This window comes from Antechinus flavipes, chromosome 3 (assembly GCF_016432865.1).
Source record: "Antechinus flavipes isolate AdamAnt ecotype Samford, QLD, Australia chromosome 3, AdamAnt_v2, whole genome shotgun sequence".
Classification (NCBI taxonomy): domain Eukaryota; kingdom Metazoa; phylum Chordata; class Mammalia; order Dasyuromorphia; family Dasyuridae; genus Antechinus; species Antechinus flavipes.
Genome location: NC_067400.1, coordinates 9495805 through 9513294, shown reverse-complemented (window position 1 = coordinate 9513294; position 17490 = coordinate 9495805). Strand labels below are relative to the sequence as shown.

At 45.1% G+C, this 17490-nt stretch overlaps 1 protein-coding gene across 6 annotated transcripts in view; it reads left to right on the top strand.

The window, feature by feature from the left end:
* Nucleotides 1–9963: 9963 nt before the first annotated feature.
* FARP2 (FERM, ARH/RhoGEF and pleckstrin domain protein 2) overlaps nt 9964–17490 on the top strand; it is a 94509-nt gene continuing 86982 nt past the window's right edge. For 5 of the 6 annotated variants that reach the window (XM_051991687.1, XM_051991689.1, XM_051991685.1 and 2 more), the window contains exons 1-2: nt 9972–10059; nt 11972–12098. The gene's annotated coding sequence lies outside the window, so the exon portion shown is untranslated. Of the gene's footprint in view, nt 10060–11971; nt 12099–17490 lie in introns of all 6 variants that reach the window. The other variant, XM_051991686.1, reaches the window with a different exon arrangement.

The following is a 17490-nucleotide window of genomic DNA, read 5'->3' as shown; positions in this document are numbered from 1 at the left end:
CTTTCCCAGGGCACACAGGTAGGAAATGTTAAGGGTCCTGCTGACTTCAGGGCTGGTGCTCTATCCACTGCACCACCTAGGTGCCTCCAGGCACTTTTCAAAGACTTCTCACCTTTTGGGAAGAGAACACCTTCTGTGGTGTCTCTTTCCTTCAGGTTTGTGTCTTTGGGATGACCCAGAACAGTCAGGCAGGAGTAAGGACCTTCACAGAGGGATCTAAGACAACAAAAATCAGAATCCTTCTCTTTGATTTTTCAAGGTCAGCTGTCATATCCCCAGGCCTGTGAGACAGGACACTCCCCTCCACTGACAACCACAGCTCTAACTAGCGAGTCTGACTTCCCGGACAAACTCAAGTGGAGGCAGAGCCTGAGCGGAAGGACCCAAAGCTCTGAGCCACAGTGAGGTCACAGATGCGGGTGGGGTTTTACAGGTGTGGCTGGAGGGGAAAAAGTGGCAGCTGTAGACTTTCATTCTTCTTGCTAATTAGGCGCTAAATTCAGCTTTATCTAAGTGAGAAAGTGCCTGTCTGAGAGCTTCCGCCAAATTTCAACACCTGGGTCAGTGCCCTGATTGCCCCACCTAACTTACTTTTTCACTCAGGGATATAAATATGGTAAATATGGGAGAAAGGGGAGCATCCAAGACATAAGTTTTTTTTTTAATTAAAGCTTTTTATTTTCAAAACATGCATGGATAATTTTTCAACAATGACTTGTGTTCCAAATTTTCTCCTCTTCCCCCCACACTCTCCCCTGGATGGCAAGTAATCCAATATATGTTAAACATGGTAAAAATATATGTTAAATATTTATCCAGTTATCTTGCTGCACAGGAAAAATAAGATCAAAAAGGAAAAAACTGAGAAAGAAAACAAAATGCAAGCAAACAACAATAAGAAGAGAGAGAATGCTCTGTTGTGATCCACCCTCAGTTCCCACAATCGTCTCTCCGGGTGCAGATGGTTCTCTCCATCACAAGTTATTGGAACCGGCCTCATTCATCTCATTATTGAAAAGAGCCCCACAAGACATATGTTTTTAAGGGAAACCTTCACTGTTACATTTTCTCCACCACTTTCTTAATTGAAAAATCAAAAAACAATGTCAAGCCTGATTTGTAGTGTTTTTGAGGTATAAAAGCTCAGAATTTAACAATCAGCTCCAGTTTGAATTGTCTAGTTCATAAGAACAAAACAATAAGAAATGAGCTTAGTCTTTTTTTTTTTTAATTTAGCTTTTTATTCACAAGTTATATGCATGGGTAATTTTACAGTATTGACAATTGTCAAACCTTTTTGAACTTAGTCTTTCTGAAAGATAGTTGAATTATTGCAGGAAAGAGTTAGATTCTTAACAGTTGAAATGATTACCATATATAAGCAGTTGATGACACAGTGGATAATTACAAATTCAAATCCATTTATAAACTGTGTGACCCTGGGCAAGTCACTTAACCTGTATCCACCACAATTTCCTCATCCGTAAAATGGAGTTTGTATTGGCAGGATCTAAAGTTAAAATGCTCTAGATTTTCAACTCAATTCAACCAACATTTATTAAACACCAACTATATACACAATATTGGATCCAAAAACAAAAGCAAAAACCAAATCTGTTCTCTAAGAGCACACACACGGAGACATTTTGAGATAGGAGAGAACATTAACTGAAGGAATTCAAGAAAGGTTTTATGGCGGAGGTGGCCCCTGAACTCAGCCTCAGAGGAAGATGAGCATTCTGAAAAGTTAGAGATGAAGGAGCACTTTCCCAGAATGCACACGGATTGGTGTCCACACATGGAACTCGAGATGGTCCTGGAGTTTGAGGAACAGCCAATCTGGGTCCACGTTAGCTATTTCATAGGTTCAGAGGAGAGGCTGAAGACAGATCGTGGAAAGCTTTGAATGCCAAGCAGAAGTTTGCTTTTTGTCTTAAAGACAATGGAGAGCTCCTTCGAGGTTTCAAACAAAGAAGTTCTTGGGACTTGGGAAGATTAGGTTGTCAGCTGTGTGAGAAGTGATTAGGAGGATGAGGAGGGGGGACTGGAGGTAAGAACCTAAGGCGGTTATAACAGCTCAGAGAGGAAAGGATGAAGGCTTGGCCTAGGCCAAATCCCTCATTTTATAGAAATCAGAGACAAACAGAGACAGAGACAGAGAAACAAAGAGATACACACAGAGAGATACAGAGACAGAACTGAAGGTTATCCTGCTAGTAAATAGAGTCAGGTTTCAGATCCTCTTCCTCTGATTCCAGGTACCAGATCCTTTGTTAAAAAATATAAAACCAAAACAAAACTTTAAAATTATCAATGTAATCAACAAACATGAAAACTTCAGCATACCAAAAAACCAAGAAAAAAATCATCCTAGAAAACTGTATCCTTTCTGTGTCCTTTAGCCCAGTGCTGACATATAGTAGGAGATTAATAAACGCTTGTTCCTTCATGGCGATCACAATAGCCAGAAAAAGAACTATGGAGTTTTAATGTAAATCAACACACGTTATGGGTACTTCTTTTTGTGTGTGTGTGTTTTTTCTCTCCCATGGTTTTTCCCTTTTGTTATTCTTTTTCTCCCAACATGATTCACAAAACAAGGTGCACTAAAAATAAATATGAAAGTGAAAAAATAATAAATGCTTGTTCCCTTCCTCATAAGTACAAATGACCTTTCCATCTTTGGCCTCCACTTTCTATTCTCCTAAATCCTGACTGTTTCCCCCGTGTTTCTGTATCTCTTTCTATTAATTTCTTAATTGAAGCCTGAAATGTCGCAAGAGACTGAAATAAGACCTCTTGTGGCTGCCAGAAATCTCCAAGAGGGAGCTTCTGACACCAGCTGTCTATTTTCCTAAAGTCCCTCCTGGCTGCCTTGTAGATAAGCTACCAACTGTCAGAACTGACTAGGAAAATAGTCGACTGCATTGAGGTAAATCCCCGATTACTTAGTTATGCCTTCGGATTTTTGAATGTCCCCGGTGGCAAACTGATCCTCAGAAGATTGTTTCATTAGTCAGAAATACTCATTTTGAGACACAGAAACAAAGAAAAAGAAACAAAGTGAGTTAGAAACCTAGACAGGGAGATAGCTAATGGAATATCGGGCTGGATTGTGAACTCCTTAATATGGACAATCCCCTAGTAATACAGGTTGCAATCCATCCATGGCCCCTCTCATCCACCAAGTTTCATCTGTACCCCAGAGGTCGTTCATTTCTCTTTTGTTCCAGGGATTTTGAGCTGAATTAGTTCTTGAAGTTTTTTGAGTTCACACCTTGAATCTTGGCTAGGAGCTCTGTTTCTCCCCCTCCATTCCTCCCCTTCTTGTTCCTTAGCCAAGATTCTGGTGTAAATCTAATCTCTCTTCTTAAATCCTGCCCACTTATCTCTTAATCTTTTCAGCCTTTCTTTACTGAACTGAAACTAGCCTGACTCACTGCTCCTGAAGGACCCTTTCTCCCTGTCCCTTCAGAGAACAAAATGAAATCCAGGATTTTTTTAAATCCTGAAAAACAGTTGGGAGGTTTTCTGTGGAAGCATCTTTCCCTCACTGGGAATACTGTAATGAAAGAGCTATTTCCAGATGGGCCCTCCTGAGAATTTCATTCCAGAGGATAAATATAAAGACTTTACTCCAGAGCATCAGGGATGGACTAAAAGAGGCTGGATTTGGTCTCAAGGTGGCAGTGGCCCGGGGTATGGATGACAAATTTACCTCATAGAATCTGAGTCTCGGATCTGGAGAGGATCTCAGAGGCCATTTTGTAAAAACTACACCAGAAAAAAAAATCCCTTATAAAATCGGACCATCCACAGTTTATATTTGAGTGGAGGAAAGGAGGGGAGGGGAGAATCCATATTATGCTAGGCTTGGCAACAGTCCCTGCCTATCCACAAGGAGCTTATGTTCTTTTAAAAAATTTCAATAGTATTTTATTTTTCCAATTATACATAAAGATACTTTTCAACATTCATTTTTGTACGATTTTGAGTCCCAAATTTTATTTTCTCTTTCTTTCCCTTCCCTCCTCTCCCCAAAGTCAGCAGGAGCTCATATTCTAACTTGCTCTAGTGGTCCTGAAGATCTATCCCTCCTTGAGGTGGTAAAATGGATTGAGCCAGCAGAAAAGGCAAGAAGATCTGGATTCAAGTCTCATCTTTCACATGTGCTTCCTGTGACTCTGGGAACAAGTCATTTAATCCCTCAAAGTACTAACAGTACTAAGGCAATAAATGGCTAAGAGGTGGCCCACCTGCATTGGGGGAGGGAGCTTCTTCATTGGGATTCCTTTCTACCAAAGAAATGATTCACCTAGTTTCCATCCTTCTTGCTCTCTTTTGTTTCTCTGAATCGGTCATCGCCACTTTTTGATCTCTCATGTTGATGTTCGCCCCCCATTAGACGACCCCTGGTTACTCCTAGTTCTTCAGAATCCTCCTAGCCCGGGATTTACTCTTCTGCTTTTCTTCTGTCATGATTGCAGACGGGCACTATCAGCCAATGAGTATTCAAAGTCCTGTTTCTGACCGTGATCTCCCAGTATTCCATCTCTCCTATGGCCCGTCCTATAATCCTTATGTACTTTTTCAGGACATTGCCATTGTTCTGTTTGCTTTCTTCCCTTCCTTTCCAATCCAGACTTAGAGCTAGTTAAACAATTCAAGTCTCATTGTTCCTCTGCTCACCTCTCTTATCCCGGGTTGACTTAAAGCACCAATTGCCTTCCTCTAATCCTATTCATGCTGGAATGATGGTTTGATGATTACAAACATGATCTCTAACCTCAACAGGGCTCTCATTGAAACAAGACGACCCTTTTCCCTGCTCTTTGTCCCACGCCCCACAGAAGTTGTTCCAAATCTTTTCTCCTTTCCTTGAGCCTCCCACACCTTGCCTTTGCCCTCTCTCTCAGATGAGGATCCTGCCTCTTATTTTACAGAGGCCACTCAACACAAGCATCCTCTTCTTCCCTTCTTTGCATTTCCAAATCCTTGGACATCATCCCTTATCTATCCTTCTATCTTCAATCTGATAATGAGATGGCTCTTCTTTTTTGCCAAATGAAACTTCTCTTTGATCTCCCGAGTGGACAAATGATTTCTTCAGAACCAAATCTGGTGGTCTCCTCCCCATAATCACCCAGCTCAATATCTGGGCTTTATTTAACCCTCTTGACCACCTTTGTCCTCTGGGATAGTCTTTTCTCTCTCAACTTGGAAACCTTCTGGTTCTTTTTCAAACTGGCTTACCGTTCTTCCTTCTCAGTTGCTTTTACAGGTTCATCATCCATATTTACACACACCCGAACTGTGGGTATGCCCCAAGGCTCTGTCCCTGAGCCTTCTTCTCTCTGTAAACTCCCATCAATTCCCATGGGCTTAATTATCATCTCCTACAGACAACTCCCAGATCTATAAATCCAGCTTCAGTCTTTCTACATGCCAGTCTCACTTTAATAACCATCTATTGGATAGCTCCACTTGGCTATTCCATGGCTACTTCACACTTAACATGGTCAAAATGAAACTCATTTTCATCCCCCACAAATCCTTGCCTCTTAACTTTCCTCTTTCTATCCAGGACCTCAACATTCTTTTAGTCACTCAGATTCACAAGCATTTAGGAAGTGCCAGGAATAAAACGAGAAAAACAAATATAAAAGCCAAGACAACCCCAAGACAATCTTTAAGGGGCTCACCCGACAAAGATTTTTCAAATTGGCTTGAATTTCTCTTGGGAATTCTGTCTTGCTGGCTTTGAAAACACAACAGGTCTCAGTAAATGCTTTTGACAATAAATTTGATAAACAGACATAGAATGTTTCTGCCCACTGTTTTATAGGTTGTGGAAGGCTGGTTTCTTCTTCCAGATTGCATTAGTTAGGCAGCTAAAGTTATAGAAGTGCTTAACCCTATCAACCCAAGTATAGATACCATCCTGAGATGGCAGGAGTCCTGCTTGGAGACTTGCAAGTTTTTCCTCAAACACCTGAAAATACATCAAGCAGGAAGCCATTAACCGATGGTTCCCTCTGGCCCTGCTGTAGGATAGAGAATGAGCCAGAACGAGAGCAGGTGCTGGTGTGCCCTCGCTGGCTCGCTCTCTCTCTCTCTCTCTCTCTCTCTCTCTCTCTCCATATATATATATATATATATATATTTAACAAAGGGGGCAGAGTCCAATTCCACACCCCATCATTTGTTTAACTTGCCTTTTGTGTGTTGTTGGCGTGGTCCCACTAGGGTGGCCTAGTGAGGAAAGGGGGAGGCTTAGAATTAGGAAGGCCTCCATTGTGACTCTCTGGGTGATACCCACATTGGTTAGTGGGAGCTAACAAAAGCCTCTTTAAATCCCTAATCTGCTTGAAATACAGTGTTAATTTAGCCTCCAGGTCTGAGATACCCACATTGATTAGTGGAAGCTAACAAAAGTTTCTTAAAATCCCTAATCTGCCTGAAATACGGTGTTAATTTAGCCTACTAGGTCTGAGAGAGGGTGTTGAGATACAGAAAATTTGCCTTGGATTTTAGGGAATTGAGTCTAGAAAAGTGATTGTAATGTCCATTCTGCATAAGTCATTTGGCTCTAGTCTTGCTTTCTCCTCTCTCCAATGGGGATAATACTCTACCTGAAGAAACTCCTTGACTAGGCCGCTGTCCAGGACCAGTGAGACAACTGGGTAGGCAACATCTCACAGTGCTGTCTCTGGGTCCGACCCTCTTGGGTCTGTGGAAAGTCTTCCACTTAGTATCCTGCAGCTGTGTGTACTGGGGAGTCCCATGAAGGGGGATTGAAGCGAGTGTTGCCTTTTATCTCAAAGCACATTGAATAGTTTGCCACATTCTTGCTCCAGAAAGACCTTGTGACAAGCCTTTGTCTGGAGAGAGGGCTTCTTGTTGTACTTTTAGGGGCCAAATAAGGATAAAAAGTCTGGACCCTGGACAAGATATTGGCTGAGGGATGGGCTACGTCACTTTAGAGGATCTTCAGAACCCCTCTCCCCCTTTCTCTTATTGTACAGACTCTGGGGAACCCAAGAGGTGCTTGGGAGTGCAATAGCCTCTGAGCACAGGATTGAATTGTGGGGTCCGGTTATTGAGAAGCATCTACTAAGCATTGTCCTAAGTATTACAGATATAAAGACGAAAATGAAGACCCACTTTCTAGGAGCTTGTGTTCAGTCATGTGTGATACAGACTGAAGTGGCCAAAGGGGCTACATGGGTGGTCTCGTAGGTGGGCAGAACCCCTTCATGAGGAAATTCCTTCTACCAACTTCATAGTAACACAAGGTGAAATTTATGGGCATCAAGGGTTGCTCTGAGCCCCAAGGGCTGTAGGTGAGGTATCTGCCCCCCCCCAACCCCCAAGCAGGTGTCACTGAGGAAGGGGTTGAATCCAAGTATTCTGGGCTTCACAACTGGCTTCCTATTACGCTGTGATGCTCTTTGTCCAGTTGTGGCTGAGTCGTGACCCCATCTGACTTTTTCTTAGAGGCTAGCCACGTGCCTCAAAGGAGTCTGAGACTGGATTTGAACTCAGAGCCTCCCGACTCCAGATCCAATATTCTATCCACTATTGTGCCACTTTGCTGCCCTTATACTGCTTCTGCACAAAGGCAAGCTCATTGGCAAAAGGTGGGAAGGCCCAAGCAGGGGGAGGATACGGGAGAATAACCAAGAAAGGCCTCGGGGATCAGCCCTTTGCTACTTTATTTTTGTTTGCTTATTAACCCTATTTTTTTAGCCTTCACTGCAGCTGCACCCAAATCCTCAAGGAAAATGAAGTTTAGAAAGCATGCTTCGGTCTGTATTCAGACACAATCAGTTCTTTCTCTGGGGATGGATAGTATTTTCCACCATAAGTCCTTCGGAATAGTCATGGAACATTAAATTGCTGAGAATAGCAAAGTCATTCGTTCCACAACATTACTATCACTTTGTACGCAGTACATTTCCCTTTGCTTGAGCTCATGGAAGGCTTTCCAGGTTTTTCTGAGAGCATCCCGTTCATCATTTCTTGTGGAATAGTATCTCATCATAATCAGATACCACAATGTGTTCAGCCGTTCCCATTGATGGGTATCCCCTCCATTTCCAATTCTTTGTCCCCAGAAAGGAGCTGCTATAGTTTTGTACATATGGAGCTTTTTCCTTTTTAAAATCTCTTTGGGGATAAAATCTCACTTTCTACAGAAAGTCTTTCCCAATCCCTGTTAAGACTTTACTGTCGTTAATTATTTCCTTATTACCTGACTAGTTGGTATGTATGCGTTTGCTTCTTATCTCCTCCATTAGATTGTGACTCCTTGAGGGCAAAATCACTTTTGTCTTTCGGATGGGCGGGACACATAGTAGGCACTTAATGTGTATTGACTGACTGACCATGGAGGAGGGGCGTGCTCTCTAACTGGCCGAAGGGGACCTGGAGCAGCCAGCTCGGATGGGCGGGACACATAGTAGGCACTTAATGTGTATTGACTGACTGACTATGGAGGAGGGGCGTGCTCTCTAACTGGCCGAAGGGGACCTGGAGCAGCCAGCTCGGATGGGCGGGACACATAGTAGGCACTTAATGTGTATTGACTGACTGACCATGGAGGAGGGGCGTGCTCTCTAACTGGCCGAAGGGAACCTGGAGCAGCCAGCTCGGATGGGCGGGACACATAGTGGGCACTTAATGTGTATTGACTGACTGACCATGGAGGAGGGGCGTGCTCTCTAACTGGCCGAAGGGAACCTGGAGCAGCCAGCTCGGATGGGCGGGACACATAGTGGGCACTTAATGTGTATTGACTGACTGACCATGGAGGAGGGGCGTGCTCTCTAACTGGCCGAAGGGGACCTGGAGCAGCCAGCTCGGATGGGCGGGACACATAGTGGGCACTTAATGTGTATTGACTGACTGACCATGGAGGAGGGGCGTGCTCTCTAACTGGCCGAAGGGAACCTGGAGCGGCCAGCTCGGATGGGCGGGACACATAGTAGGCACTTAATGTGTATTGACTGACTGACCATGGAGGAGGGGCGTGCTCTCTAACTGGCCGAAGGGAACCTGGAGCGGCCAGCTCGGATGGGCGGGACACATAGTGGGCACTTAATGTGTATTGACTGACTGACCATGGAGGAGGGGCGTGCTCTCTAACTGGCCGAAGGGAACCTGGAGCGGCCAGCGGGAGGTTTGGAAGTTGGAAGCGGCGGGTGCTTTGTCCAGCGCTAAGCTTCCCCGTCCTCTCCACGAATTGTCTGGCCGTGGCTCCCTATTACCTCAGGTGCGTGCACAGGACCCCTTCTGGGGCCCGGGTCCCCTCTAGTTCCCGTGACCTTTCTTCCCCGGGGCTCCCTTTTGCAGCAGGTACGGGGCGGGGTCCTCTTCCCGGATTATCTGGCCGTGGCTCCCTATTGCAACCCGGACCTTTTCTCTGCCAGCCCGTTTGCACTGCGTGTCAGTGGATCTTTGGGCTGATCACGAACTTGGGATCACCGGGGGAGAGAGGCGGGCCTGGCCCGCTCGGGGAGTCTCCCGTGATGGGGCCAAGTGCCCGGGTCCTTTCTACCCGCAGCGCTGCGGCTCCTTTTCCTTCCCTCCCGCTCCTACTCCAGCCGGGGCAGAAGCTGCCTGGAGCCCTCCCCCATAACTAGGAGCCAGCCCGGGGCGTTCGTAGAGGTAGGCTCCCCACCGTGCCCACCAGCCGATCCCACCCGATCCCACCCGACCCCACCGTGGGGACGCCTCCGGGCTCTGGGCAACTAGCCGCAGACGCTCGCTCGCCCCCGCCCCCGGGCCCCACCTCTCCCTATGGAGCCCACCAATCGGAGGCCGAGCTCCCCTTTCCTGGCCGGATTCCTGGCGAATCCCAGTCATGCGTGCGGAAGGGCCAATTGGAGGCCGGTCCGCGGGGGAGGGGGCGGGGCCGGGCGCGCGCCTACTCGCGCGGCGCCCGCGAGGGGCCAGTTGGCAGTTGGGAGCCGGGACGCCCCGGAGGCGTCGGCGGCAGCGGCCGGGAGGGAGCTGGACGACGACGGCGGCCGTGCAGGGAGCGGGACACCCGGCGAGGTGAGCGGACAGCGGGAGAAGGGCCGGGCAGAGGAGCAAAGCGGTCTCCCGGGGCCGGGCCGGGCCGGGGAGGGGCGGGTGGGTGGGCGGGCGGACGGGTTCGGGCCGGGCCGAGCTGTGGCGATGGGGGAGGGGAGAGGCTACGGGCGCGCGCGGGGGGAGGACTGCGCGTGCGCGCCCCCGCGCCTCCTGCCCCTCCTCCCCGGCCCCTCCCGGAGTCTCGGCCGCCTCAAGTCTCCGCCGAGCCGGCGAAAGGAACGGAGCTGGGGCCGCGGGGCGGGCGGAATGGGGGCGCTCCCTGCCGAAGTCCCCCGAGAGTTGAGCCTCTGGGAGGAGTCGCACGGACGGGGAGAGAAGGGGCGCAGAAATGGAATTGAAACCCCTCGGACCCGCAGCTCGGTTCTGTCGTGGCACCCCCAGCACCTTAAGTGCCTCCTTTGACCTGGGGTCCCTGAAGTGCCAATGCCAGGCAGAGGCACTTGGAGCCCCGGAGAGTCTGTGCTGGTCCTTAACCGTTTTTCCCGCTCTCACTCCCTCCCCTCCCCGCGGAGTTTCTAATCAGGTTTGGAGATTTTAGCATCCCCCCCTCCGACCTTAAGTTCCTCAGCCCCTGAGCACCAGGATGGACATTTGCCCCGCTCGAGCTCCTGGACAGCTCCGGGCTGCCCCTCGCCCATCCCCGCCTGTGACTTGTTTCCCTTCCCCCCCAGATCCCCACCTGTGGCTGCTTCCCCTCCTCCACAGATCCCCACCTGTGGCTACTTCCCCTCCTCTAGATCCTTACCTGTGATTGCTCTTTTCCTTTCCCCCTGATGTCCACATATGGCTGTTCCTCTCCCCCCCATCCCCACCTGTGATTGCTCCTCCCTCCCCTAGATTCCCACCTGTGGCTGCTTCCCCTCCCCCACAGATCCCTACCTAGGGTTGCTACACCCCCCTACCTAGATGGGGTGATCCCTTTGCTGGTGCAGAAAGCTTGGTAAGGGGCACCCCAAGTTCTGCCTCCAAGGGAATTTGCAGTCCCAGCTCCACACTCCCTGGGCTCCAGGCTGGTGACTTGGGCCCCCGACAGGAGTGACTGCTAGCATTCCACTTAGTCTGCTGCATGCTAATGCATCTTGTTGGGTGGGGATACACCTGAACTCCTCATGGATGACCTCTGTGGGGACAGAAGTTCTCACTCTGTACAGTTTTATGAGATAGCAAGTTAATTTCTGAGAGGATCTAATTCTAGCTTAACCACTATACTTTCATGTTTAAAAGGTTAATGTTTAAAAACTGGTTTTACTAACTCATTAAGTTGCTGAAGTGAATCGCCCTAGTGAGGAGATAGCAGTTGGGGGGGGGGCGTGCTTAGGGGAGGGAGCTCCATCTCTGGGGCGGCTGGAAGCGCTTGCTCGTGGCCTTGGGTAAGTGTCTCGGGAAGGCAGGGACCGAGTGGTGCCAATGGCCACTCCCTGGGAGTCTCCGTGAGGAACGGGGACTCTGAACATCATCCGGAGCTTGAAAAGTCACAGATGCCTTTTTTTTTTTTTTAAACTACTCTGACTTTCTTGAGAAAAGCAGTTAGGAACAATTTTAAGAAAGCTTCAGACATTATTATAGAAAAATAATAAAGGAAACAAAAGGAGAAAAGTATTGGAATGTTTTTCTCCAAGTTTTCAGCCTCAAGCACGTGGGTACTTTAAGAGGGCAGGAGGAGGAAGATGGAGGCACTTGGCAGGCCAGCCTGGCCTCAGCTGGAAATAGGGAGGTTCCCTGTTGGGTTGGTGTCTAGGGTGTGGAACTAGATGACTCTGATGTCTTATTTAATGTGAGATTCTAGAGGTCACTTTTGGGTCTCCCATGTTGCCAAGCAGAATGCCGTGCATGTGAAAAATGCCCCTAAAATGAATCAATTATTTAATCACAGAGTCTCAGAGCTGGAAGGGACTTGAGAGGCCATCTAGTGCACCCGACCTGAGCCAGCAGGCCCGTGTGACAAGGGAACAGCCAGCCTTTGCTTGAAGACAAGCACCCAGTGCAATGCCTTGCACATGGTAGGTGTTTGTTAAATGGACTCAGATTGCCTGAGAAGGAAGCCGGCGGAGGTGGGGAGAGGCCAGGGCAGCCCTATTGTGGTCATGTCACAAACGCTGGTCTATGTAAAGAGGCTTCACCCTCGCCGTGGTGACAATGTGACGTAATCTCCCCATCTGCCCGGCCGGCACCTGGACAACCCAGACAGCATCTTCATCTGTCCCCCGGATGCTCTTCCACGTGATAGTCGCCCTTCAGGATATGCAGCCTCAGTGCCGTTAACCAGTCTACACTGGGCTCAGACCATCTCTTAAGTTATCAGTTCCATCTAGAACTATGGCATTCAGATCTAGACTCCGAAATCCGGGGGTGGTCTGACCTGGAGGGCATAGAGCAGGACGGTTTCCTCATTTCTTTTGGGCAGTGAACCTTTCTTGTTGCATGGAGGCCAACTTGTGTTGGACTTCTAGGCTACTGTACCACACTCCTGACATACGTTATCCCCTCTCCCAACTAGGCAGGCCTGGGAAAAAGGAAGAAGGGAATAAGCATTTGTAAAATAACTTGCTAAATATCAGGGTCTATGCTAAGCACTTTATAGATATTATTTCATTTGGTTCTTACAACCTTGTGAGGCAGATGCTCTTATTATCCCCCTTTTACAGTTGAGGAGACTGAGGCAAACAAAGATCGAATGACTTTTCCAGGGTTAGGCAGCTGGTAATTGTCTGAGGTTACATTTGAACTCAGATATACTTGATTCTAGGCCCAGTGCTTTCTCCACTCTGCCAGTGTAAGGCTGAAGCCAAGTGTAAGGGTTTATATTCCCCCTCCTTTCCTTTTTTTTGTCTTTTTCAATTTGATCCAATTTTTTTATTGCCTCAGTTTCCAAAATGATTGTTTTTTCTTTCAAAAATTTAATAAGTTTATCATATATGACCCATTAATTGATTAAAAATGTTGAGCTGCACAGGTTGTATACTCTAGAGCTAGATATGCAGGAAATATAGTAGATTGAATATTTGATTGAGAATCAAAGAACTGAGTTTAAATTTTTCCTCAGCTATGTGACCTTTTTTACCTCTAGTGGCTCAGTTTCTTTTCTGCAAAATGGGGACAATACATTTAGCATCTCCTCCATAGGATTGTGATGGCATATAAGTGAAATTATATATGTAAAGCACTTTGCAAATCTCAAAGTGAGGTGCTCATGTGTGCATGTGTGTTGGCTGTTATTATCAGAGACTTTACAAACTAACAAACTGTTAATCCCAAATTTCATTCCTCTTATAGCTTCTTGTGTTTTGGAAATCCAAATCTCGTTTTCTGGCACTGTCTTTATCCCCAGTGACTATTCCCTTTCCAAGTCTGCTTTTCACTTTGCAAGCCCCAGCCTTTGATGAAAGGTGATAAGAGAATACGCTGTTCCCAAGGGCTTTTCCTTGTGCTTTGCACCTAGTAGATGCCTACTGGTGGTTGGCTCAGTTTAATTTTTGTTTCTTGCTTAAAAGTCACTTATATCTTTAGATAGAGTTGAGTCTTTCTGGCAGGTTCTATCTACCCATGTGGCTCATGAGAAAGATGGAAGTTAGGTAGGGGTGACCAGTTTTGGGAAGCTTGTCATCAGGCCTCTCTAGTAGCCGTCACTCCTTCCCTTTCCTATTCTCTTCCAGATCAAGGGAAAACTCAAATTCTTTTTTTATTATAGCTTTTTATTTACAAGATATATGCATGGGTAATTTTTCAGCATTGACAATTGCAAAACCTTTTGTTCCAATTTTTCCCCCCCTTCCCCCCACCTCCTCCCCCAGATGGCAGGTCGACCAATACATGTTAAATATGTTAAAGTATATGTTAAATACAACATGTATACATATCCATAGTTATTTTGCTGCACAAGAAGAATCAGACTTTGAAATAAATGTACAATTAACCTGTGAAGGAAATAAAAAATGCAGGCAGATAAAAATAGAGGGATTGGGAATGCTATGTAGTGGTTCACACTCATTTTTCAGAGTTCTTTCACTGGGTGTAGCTGGTTCTATTCATTACTGAAAAATTGGAACTGATTTGATTTATCTCATTGTTGAAGAAAGCCACGTCCATCAGAATTGATCATCATATAGTATTGTTGTTGAAGTATATGATGATCTCCTGGTCCTGCTCATTTCACTCAGCAAAGACTCAAGTTCTGATCCAGATCTAAGCACTTAAATACCTATTGTTGGTTTCTCTTATTTTGGGCCCTTTATCCTGCTGGTGACTCTACCCTGTCCCTGGCCACTGGGTCAGCAGCTTCTTCTATTTCTCTCTTCCCTTGCCTCATAGTGTGTTATCTTTGATACGCACTCCTTAGTGGTTTAGCTCCTAGTTACTATTGAGGTTTTAAAGAGGGTTATAAAATTTGAAAGTTGTTGATACAAAGTGGTGAAGGGTGCCTTGTGTAGGGTGATCAGGCGCCAGACCAGCTAGATACAGGTACCCTGAGGGGGGACAAGAAAGGCAAGCTTTGACAGGAGTCCCTCCCAGAGAAGCACAAACCAAGATAGATTATATAAAACTTTTCTAAGATTAATTTAAAGTATATTTTTGAAAAATCTGTATTTAATTATTGTCTTCAATAATTGTAGTATAGTGGATAGAATATAGAAATTAGTAGTTTGAGAGAGATCTACTTTCAGTACCTTCTCCCTTCTCTCAGGAACCCCTTATTTAGAAGCCCAGCTTCAAATACTTGGCAAATCATTCATTCTCTCAATCTCATCTGTAGATTGGAATAGTAATACTGATAATTCTATCCTAGGGTTGTCAGGATGTTCACATTTGAGCTTTGTGGATTATAGAAATGTCAGCTAAGCTGATTTTCAAGAAATGATTAAGAAATCTTTGATGAGAATGAAGGTACTACCTTAAATCATAGCCTTGTAATCTAAATATGCCATGATCTGGAAGGAGCAGCACAAATCAACAAGATGGGGGGAGAGGTTAGGACCTGAAATACAATATAATTAGGCCTTTGGTATGTTTGATTTGATTGTCTTATTAAAAATTTAGGTTACTCTTATTTCTTTTTTAGACTCTCCATGCCTGCTTTTTTCTGTTTTACATAGATGCTCATGGTTTCTCTTTGTCCGTTTGAAGATGTATCAAGGCCTGCCTTTTTCAATGTATTTTTTGCCAGCGAGTGGCTGTAATTGAAAAGACCTGGACTTGAGTCAGGAGCCTCTGCTCTCTTGTTTGAAGTTGAGGAAGATAATACTTTAGTTACTTTTGCATTTTTATTTTAAAAAAATTGTAAAACATAAAGTTTACTAAAATGGTAGCTTACTCCTATTTTATTTTTTATTTATTTTGCTGCTCCTATTTTTAAAGGGAATATTGAAGCCAAGTTCTCCAGCATATGTTAAAATGCTAAGAAGCTTTTTCTTTTTAATGTGTCACCAGTTAAGATTACAGAGCATGTTTTTTCTTTGTGCTTCATTTCCTTTAGTATTTTTTTTAGCTTTTCTTATCTTAAAGCCGAAGTAAATATTAAATGGGAAGTTCCTGCTGAATCACCACTATATGATATTAAAAAAAACAAAACACGAACTTTTACAGTAGTTTAGCCATTCCATGGTTCATTTTCATTTTTCACATGGTTTAATGGATGTTTTATCGCCTTTCTGTGCCCTCTTTTATAGAATGGAACTATCCTGATTCTCCAGGATGGTTGTGGGAAAAGGATTCAGTAAGCCTTTTTTTTTTTTTAATTTATTTTTTTTTCAGTAAGCCTTAAGATGCTACATAAGCTAGAGAAGATAACAATAGTAATGGGAACCTGCAGAATGATCATTCTATATTTGTCATCTTAGAAATAGAAGAGCACCATGTTTGCCTTTACCTACAATGAACAGTAGACTGATGAAGGCCATATGATTACAAAAGGAACCATTTCTGTGGAAATACAGTCATCAGGCTATTAAAAAACCAAGTTTAAGAACCGCTGGGCTAGATGAAACTCACTTAGATTGTTTTGCTTTTTAGAAGAGACTGAGAAACCCTAGAAGGTTTAGCTTCAGTAGACAATATACTTTGAAAGTAAAGTTTGTTAATTCACTTGATAATGAGAAAAAAAATATTTCATACACACTTCACATCTCAACCCCATGTTGATATTAGTGACAGAGAACAAGACCCTCCATCTTTGGCCTCCTGGCCTTTCTTCCAACCTTGGCTTCCTTCAGATCCCAGCTAAAATGCTTCAAGAGGACGTTTTTCTTGATCCTCTTTAATTCATTTTCTTCCCTCAGTTGATTATTTCTAGTTTCTCTGGTACATAACTTGTTTATACATAATTGTTTGCATCTTAGTATCCTCATTATGTTGAGTTCCTTGAGAGCAGGAGTTGTCCATTGCCTTTCTTTGGCACCTAGGGATGAAAGCCTGGCTGTCCCGACTCCATTGCGGGAAAGTTCTTTCCCCTCACCTGACGGCTTTTCTCATCTCTATCTCGAACAGTTTAGCTCCTTGGGAAAGACAGATCCTTGTGCGGCTGGTTTACTTCTCTACTGTGCCGAGAGCCCTTCAGGGTGCTCTGTCACTGCCTTGCTTCTGTCACCCAAAGGGCTTGGCAGAGCTTGATGAACGGGCTCTGGGAGCTTCTGTTGGCAGGTATGCTGAACCTAACAGGACTTCTGTGGGAGTTCCAGGGCTGAGAGCAGAGCTTTTCTTTGTAAATGAATGTCTTTACTTTCTGGGGCTGTGTTTTTTTGTTAGTGTAATCTTTGAACAGGAGAGCTGTTCAGAAACTATCTTTTTGTGTAGCCCACCCTGATGGATATTGAATTTATACTGTTCAGTACTGAGACTCTAGTCGCTAAGTCTGAAACCACTGCTGGGCTTTTGCATGGTATAGGTTACATGGGAGGGCTACTCCCACAAAGAGCCTCTCCCTCCCTCCCCAGATGATCTTGCTTTATTTGATATTAGGCTTATATTTGCTGTTTCTCTCATAAAGTATGAACCCTTGAGGGCAGAGATTGTTTTATTTTAGTGTTTAGGTCTCCAGAATCTGGCATGGTCTTTAATAAAGATTTGTTGATTGAGTGAAATGGAATCCTGAGGACTGGAATAATCAAGTCAAGATGAAAAGCTACCATCTTTGTTTTATCAAGAGCATAACAGCGTTAAAGAAGTGAATGAGGTCTGCTGAGATTATTCACGTTGAGATTTGATAAATGAGCCAGTATGTCCATTGGTTATTGGGAGCCCTAGCACCATAGGTGTAATCCAAATGCCTAATGGACAGTCATCTTAGGGCCCTGTTTAAAAATTCACTGGAAGAATTGGAGTTGCTTGTAAGATGGGAAGCCAGTGAGATCACTTTAATCAACATAGTTTACTGCGAAGAACCTCAAGTCAATTCTTTTC